Raw genomic sequence first — 8,226 nt, 5'->3', positions numbered from 1 at the left:
AATAAAAAAAATTAAAATGCATTAAAAATAAAGTCTAGCTACCAAAAGCAAGAAAATCATAACAACAACTAAAGAAAGCATTAAATGAATATAAAACATAAATTGCATTAATTAAGAATCAAAGTGACAAGAGTGTTCATAAACATGAAAATGACAAAATAAAGGAAATAACAAGAGAAATGAAGAAAAACAAAGAAGCAATAACAATAACTGACAAGGAAAAGTAAATAAAAACAAGAATTAGAAGTAGAAATTACAAGAAATTAAAGTAAAGAACCATAATTCTAGAGAGAGGGGGAAACTTCTCTCTCTAGAGAACTACACTAAAACATGATAAAAGCTAACCCTAATTGCCCCCCCTTCACATAGAATGAGGCCTCCTTTGATATAGCAAGTCAGCTTCAGAGAGTCCCAAAACTGGGCTCTGGAGGCCCAGAAATCGTCCCCAGCGATTTCCATTAAGTGGGTCACGTGCTGGCTGCGACGCGTAGGCATGGGTCATGCGTACTCATCGTTTAGCGAAATACACTCTCACGCGTACGCGTCGCCAAGCTTGCTCGCTTGTGCGTACGCACGCATCACTGTGCGCACGCACGGAAGTTGAATCTTCCAAAACTTCATTTGTTCATTCTTTCTCCCTTTTTGCATGCTTTTCCATCACTTCTTTCATCCATATTAGCCTTGTAAACTTGAAATTATTCATCAAACACATCAAGATACCCAATGGAATGAAAGTGGAATAAAATTGGTTAAATTGAGTACAAAATAGCATGTTTTTACATTTAATCTCAATTTAGGGAGACAACACAAAAGTATGCTATTTAGATGAATAAATGTGGGTTTATGTGATAAAATCCACTCAAATCAAAACAAAATATACCAGAAAATATGGACTCATCACAGATCTATGCAATAATTTAGAGCATATCCATCAAGGTTTGGCATAAAATTGAATCTATTATATCTTACTAATTTTACAATCAAAATGTGCCACATGTCACTTTTTCATTACAATTGAAATCTAATTTTTCCTCTAAAATTAAAGAGTTTTACCCTTCTTCCTTATAATTTTACAACCAAAATGTACCACATGTCACTTTTTCATTACAATTAAAATAAAATCTTTTCCTCCAAAATTTAAAATTTTTTCCCTCTTCCCTACTAATTTTTCAAACAAAATATGTCACATCACATGTCATTCCCTCATTGCAAATGAAATTAAATTTTTCCTACCAAAATTAAAGAGGTCTTTCCTCCTCCTTCTTCCTTTATCTATCCCTCTCATTCCTTCAAAACTTCAACCACTCTATCTTTTTTATATATCATTATTAATTATTATTAATGACTAATTAAAAATTTGACAATCAAAATATGCAACATGACATTCTTTAATTATATTAAAATTAAAATTAAAATATTAAAATTGAAATTAACGGGGTTCAACCGGTTTAATTAAATATTAAATAAAATTATTAAAAAATTTAAAAATAATTTTAAATAATAAATATAAATTTAATAATTTCTAACTTAATAAAATTTAAAATTTCACATAATAAAGAGCAAAACTTCAAGAAGAAAGCTATATAGAGTCAGCACCTAAGCATAAATATGCAGCATATACATATAGTATTCTTCCATACATTAGTCTTTGAAACAAGACTAAAAATGCACAAGCACAAGCATAAAAATCAAAACCATGTAAATAACATAACACTTATGTCTAAATTGTTAATAACCACAACACCAGCAGCAGTTTAAATACAACACCAAGAACAACACAGCAAGATTATTAACAAAAAATACAGATTATTGTGTAATATAAATTATTAACAATTAATCAATAACACAACAAAAAGAATAATTATTAACACCATAACAAGAACACAGTAACAACCAAAAACACAGCAAAGAGGATTGCAACAACACACCATTCCATACCATAACACAGCAAGAACGACTTTCCAATACACAACACAGCAAGAACACATCAAAGAGGAGAGGACCAACCTACCAGAATCTTCAACGAGCACGGAAGAGCAGAGGGAGGCGACCACGGCAGAGTAAAGGGGGCTGGAGAAATTGCGGCGAGCACGGCAGAGCAGAGGGAGGCGACCACAACAGAGCAGAGGGGGCTGGAGAAATTGCGGTGAGCACGGCAGAGCAGAGGGATACCTGCGACGAAGGAGAAGGAGGAGCGACCGACCACTAATGGACGACGCACACGAACGGCGGCTGCGGGACGCGGTGGAGGCTGCGGTGGTCAAACCCGTCGCTGCTGTGGCTGCGGGTATTATTAAATATAATTTGGAGAGAATACTAATGTTATGATTAAAAGTTAAAATCAAAATTCAATTGTTTAAAAAAATTAATTTTGAGTTAATTTTATAACTATCAATATAATTTTTTTATACTAATATCTAATTATATTTTCATATTCATAGAGAGAAAATAATATTATTTTTAAATAGCAAGCATAAAAATTAATTATTGTTATTTGTGCAACAGAGTTAACACCTAATCAAAAGTATACAAGTTAAATCGTTTCAAATTTTAGATAACGAATATTAAAATTAATTATTAGTAATAAATTAAACTCTTTCACATAAAAATAATAATTAAAAATCTTATTATTCGATTTTTTATCTACAGAGACACTGATCTTCTTAGCCGACAGAGACTTTTATTCTCTACAATCTTTTTGTAAAAGTAGTTTGATTCTATAAAATTTTTGTGCCATAATCTATAATGTCAGGACAAAATCGACATAATTTTAAAAGATTTATATTCCTGTAATGTAAATACGGATAAAAATACTAGTTAAAAAAATAATAAGATGAAAGATCTATTATCTCCATGATAGATGAGTTATATCCTAAATTAACTACCTTTCATTCATAAGAATAAAACTAAATTGATTCACTTTCATCTTTTGACTACCAACTATACAAAAAATGAAGCATGTTCAATTGTCCTTATCCCCCTTTCTACTCATGTTTGCTACCTTCTATTCTTGCACCAATTCAGCAACAGCACCATCTCCAAAAGCTTCATCCACAACATCATCAAAACCATCGGCAACAATCGGACCAAAAAATTCCACAAATCAATAGAACCAAAAAATTCCACAAATCAACAGAACAAGAATAATCTTCATCAGCAACAAAAGATGTTATAAACATGATCATAGTAAATGCAAAAAACAATTATTGTGATTACATATCTTCAAAATCATTCTTGATTTTCAACTTTAAAACCTTGAGATCATAAGAAAATATAGGATGTTACAAGTATTATCACAGTAAATACAGAAAATCACTAAATCAACAAAACAAGAATAATCTTCATTAGCAACAAAAGAACACAAACCCTCAAAATCAACAAACGCTGCAAATTCCACAAGGACCCACAATTTTTATATTAATGTAAGCATAAATATACAAAGTCACAACTCATAATCTCACATAAAATTAATATATGCACTATGGCAAAACAAGTAAATGCACCACGGATACAAAATTTGAATAATACATAGCTGACTAAAATTTTTTCCCAAATTTCCAATAAATCATCCCTTAATATATTCTTCAGTGTTAACAAGCTACAAAAAGATCCATCCACACAAAAAATAATATCAGTAGCTAGGAACTAAGAATCATAACATGAGTAAACTAGACAACAGCAAACAAATAGGGAATAATTCAGAACATGCACCTGCAAATTTGTATAGAAATCAACTGAGACAAGATAACCTAGAGCAAAAAAAATACCATAAACACTAGATGATTAAAATCATGCTTTAACAATAGACCAACATTTTCTCCTTATTTTGTTTGAGGGGAGCAAAAGGAGGGCTGCAGTGGTGGTGGGGGAGGAGGGTTGCGGCGGTGATCTATGAACCACGAGAGGAAGAGGGCTGCGGCACTGTAAATCCTGACAAGAATAGAGATGATGTGCTGGCGTGGCTGCGAATTGCGATGAGGATGGTGTCGTTGTGGTCGGCGGCGCTTCAAATCATGACGAGAAGGGCTCTGCAATGGTGGACGACACTGCAAATCGCGAGGGAGGCACTGTAATGGTTGGAGCCAGTGCAAAATTCAAGGGACAAAGGCACTCTCAAGGGACGACGACGGCGAGAGTGGTTTGAGTGGGTGTGGGTGTGGCGCGATAAATAAATCTGAAGAATGGTGAGTGACGCAAGGGCGGGGGTGCGGCGCGATGGAGAACGGTGAGGCGAGGGAGAAAGAGGCAATGCCGGGGCTGAGTAAGGTGGCGTTCTCGAAGAGGCAACGTCGGTGCCAACAAGGGAAGGAGAAGAAGGAGGCTGATACAGTAAGGAGGGGCAATAGAGTCAAAATAAGCACACTGCTAGGAGAAGGGAGACATGGTTCTAACTAACTGAAAGCGAAAAATAATACAGAGGAGGGGAATATCGATAAGGGGAGGAAATGAAGAGGAGGGTGGTTGATGAACGGAAGATTGATGGTTTAGAATTCACAATAAATTCTCGTTGCAAGTATAGTTTCTAAACCAAGCAATAATCCTTTCATACAAAAACTTGTTTGTCACTTAAGCAAACCCAATAAAATTGATAACCGAAGTATTGAAACCTCGGCTCGTCTCTTAAGGAATTGCAGGGAAGTATGATTTATTATTGGTTATGGAAAAATGTATATTTTTGGGTTTTTGAAATAAGGAACAGGAAAATAAACTGGCAATAATTAAAGTAAATTATCATGAAAACTATTGCAAGGTATAAGAACTGGAAATCCCATCCTAGTTATCCTTATCAGGTGTGATGAGAATTGTTTATTGGTCCCACTTAGTTAACCCTTACTAAATAAAGGAAAGTCAAGTGGACTAATTAATTTGATTCCTCAAGTCCTAGTCAACTCCTGTGGAAAGACTAGCTTTAGAGGGATCCAAATCAATCAGCAAATCCCAATTTTCAATCAACAGCTGAGTTTGATAACTCAAGTGTCACCAATTACTCAACCAAAGCAAAGGGGGAAAAATCTAAATTATTTATATCATAAATAGAAGAAAGCAATCATAAATCTGAAATACCTCGAATTATATTAAATAGAGAATCAAATTAAACATAGGAATCCATAAACCAATTTGGCAAAATAAGTAATCAATAAGGGAAAAATAGATAAAGTAGAATACTAAGACAATTAAAAGTAGAAAAGAAACTAAATTAAGGAATATTGAACCTGGAATTGAGAAGGAATGAACCATAAACTAAGAGAAATCCTAAATCCTAAAACCTAAGAGAGAGGAGAGAGTGATGAGCGGATAATTTATACGCTTTTTGACATTGTTTTTAGTATGTTTTTAGTAGGATCTAGTTACTTTTAAGGATGTTTTTAATAGATTTTGTGTTAAATTCACATTTCTGGACTTTACTATGATATGTGTGTTTTTCTGTGATTTCAGGTATTTTCTGGCTGAAATTGAGGGACTTGAGCAAAAATCAGATTCAGAGGTTGAAAAAGGACTGCTGATGCTGTTGGATTCTGACCTCCCTGCACTAAAAGTAGATTTTCTGGAGCTACAGAACTCGAAATGGCGCGCTTCCAATTGCTTTGGAAAGTATTCTAAGATATCCATTCGCACCCAAGAACGTGATGGAGGTGATGATTATGTGTGACGCTCATCAACCATCTCCCCTATGAACACGTGCCTGACAAACATTTCCGTTCTACATGAAATAAGCTAGAATGAATATCTCTTAGATCTCTTAACCGGAATCTTCGTGGCGTAAGCTAGAATGATGGCGGCATTCAAGAGAATCCGGAAGGTCTAAACCTTGTCTGTGATATTCTGAGTAGGATTCAATGATTGAATGACTGTGACGAGCTTCAAACTCGCGAGTGCTGGGCGCTAGTGACAGACGCAAAAGGAGGGTGAATCCTATTCCAGCATGATCGAGAACCGACAGATGAATAGCCGTGCCGTGACAGGGTGCGTGAGCATATTATTCACTGAGAGGAGGGGATGTAGCCACTGACAACGGTGATGCCCTTGCATAAAGCCAGCCATGGAAAGGAGTAAGACTGATTGGATGAAGATAGCAGGAAAGCAGAGGTTCAGAGGAACGAAAAGCATCTCCATTCGCTTATCTGAAATTTCTACCAATGATTTACATAAGTATCTCTATCCCTATTTTATTAATTAATATTCGAAAACACCATTATCAATTTATATCTGCCTGACTGAGATTTACAAGGTGACCATAGCTTGCTTCATACCAACAATCTCTGTGGGATTCGACCCTTACTCACGTAAGGTATTACTTGGATGACCCAGTGCACTTGCTGGTCAGTTGTATCGAAGTTGTGACAATTATGAATTAAGATCAGAGCACCAAGCTTTGGAGCCATTACCAGGATTTGTTCGAGCCTGGAGATCAATTTCGTGCACCAAGTTTTTGGCGCCGTTGCCGGGGATTGTTCAAGTTTGGACAACTGACGGCTCATCTAGTTGCTCAGATTAGGTAATTTTCTTTTTATTTTATTTTCAAAAATTTTTCAAAAATATTTCTAAAATTTTCTCATCTGTTTTCGAAAAAAATAAAAATGTTTTCAAAAAAAAAAAATTTTTTTTTTTTCAGAATTTTTAAAGAATGAATTCCAGTGTTTCATGAAGCATGTGAAGCATGGCTGGCTGTAAAGCCATGTCTAATTCTTTTGGATAGAGCATGTTAGGCTTGTCATGTCTGAATTACACTCATATTTTGATTAAAGCTTGGCTGGCTATTAAGCCATGCCTGACCCTTTGATTGGAGCTTTAAGACTAACATGGCAAGATTCTTGGAATTCATATTAAAAATTTTGGAATCCTTATTTTCCCTTTTCAATAAATTTTCGAAAAAAAAAATCCAAAAAAAAAAGTTAGAAAATCATAAAAATCAAAAATATTTTTCTGTTTCTTGTTTGAGTCTTGAGTCATATTATAAGTTTGGTGTCAATTGCATATGCATCTTGCATTTTTCGAAAATTTCATGCATTCATAGTGTTCTTCATGATCTTCAAGTTGTTCCTGGTAAGTCTTCTTGTTTGATCTTGATGATTTTTTGTTTTGTGTCTTTTCATGTTTATCATATGCATTCTTGAATTCTTAGTGTCTAAGCATTAAAGAATTCTAAGTTTGGTGTCTTGCATGTTTTCTTTGCATTAAAATTTTTCAAAATTATGTTCTTGATGTTCATCTTGACATTCATAATGTTCTTGGTGTTCATCTTGACATTCATAGCATTCTTGCATGCATCACATGTTTTGATCTAAAAATTTCATGCATTGCATAATTTTCATGTTTTTCATAAAAATTTCAAAAATCAAAAAAATATCTTTCTTTTTTTTTCTCTCATCAAATTCAAAATTTAGATTGACTTTTTCAAAAATTTTTAAAATCAAGTTGTTTCTTATGAGTCAAATCAAATTTTCAATTTGAAAATCTTATCTTTTTCAAAATCTTTTTCAAAATTCAAATCTTTTTCAAAATTCATGGTTATTTTCGAAAATTCAAAAAAAAAAAAAAATTTTCAAAAACCTTTTCCTATTTTATATCATAATTTTCGAAAATAACATAATCAATTAATGTTTTGATTCAAAAATTTGAAGTTTGTTACTTGCTTGTTAAGAAAGATTCAAACTTTAAGTTCTAGAATCATATCTTGTGATTTCTTATGAATCAAGTCATTAATTGAGATTTTAAAAATCAAATCTTTTTCAAAACTAATTTCTATCATATCTTTTCAAAAATATCTTCTTATCTTATCTTTTTCAAAAAAAAAATATCTTTTCAAAATATCTTTTCTAACTTCCTAACTTCTTATCTTTTCAAAATTTGTTTCAACTAACTAACTAACTTTTTGTTTGTTTCTTAACTTTTTCAAAACTACCTAACTAACTCTCTCTCTCTCATTTTCGAAAATATCTTCCCCCTTTTTCAAAATTTCTTTTTAAATTATTAATTATTTTAATTTTTAAATCTTAATTTTCGAAAATTACTAACATTTTTCAAAAACTATTTTCAAAAATCACTAACTCTTTTTCAAAAATTATTTTTGAAAATTCTTTTCTCTCTCATCTCCTTCTATTTTTTTTTATTCATCTACTAACATCTCTCCCTCATTCAAAAAAAAAAAAAGAAAAAAAAGGGGATCTCTATTATTATTATTTTTCTGTGTCTTCTTCTTTGTCATATGAGCAGGAGCAAGGACAA

General features: G+C 33.0%; 1 long non-coding RNA gene across 1 annotated transcript; it reads right to left on the bottom strand.

The window, feature by feature from the left end:
- LOC110266508 lies at positions 910–3,145 on the bottom strand. The gene is made up of 2 exons (XR_002353914.1): positions 2,815–3,145; positions 910–955 (listed from the first exon to the last, which is right to left on the bottom strand). It is a non-coding gene; the product is annotated as an uncharacterized LOC110266508 (long non-coding RNA).

This window comes from Arachis ipaensis, chromosome B09 (genome assembly GCF_000816755.2).
Source record: "Arachis ipaensis cultivar K30076 chromosome B09, Araip1.1, whole genome shotgun sequence".
In the NCBI taxonomy this organism is placed as follows: Eukaryota; Viridiplantae; Streptophyta; class Magnoliopsida; order Fabales; family Fabaceae; genus Arachis; species Arachis ipaensis.
The sequence above is the reverse complement of the archived record's forward strand: the minus strand, read 5'-3'. Positions and strand labels throughout refer to the sequence as shown.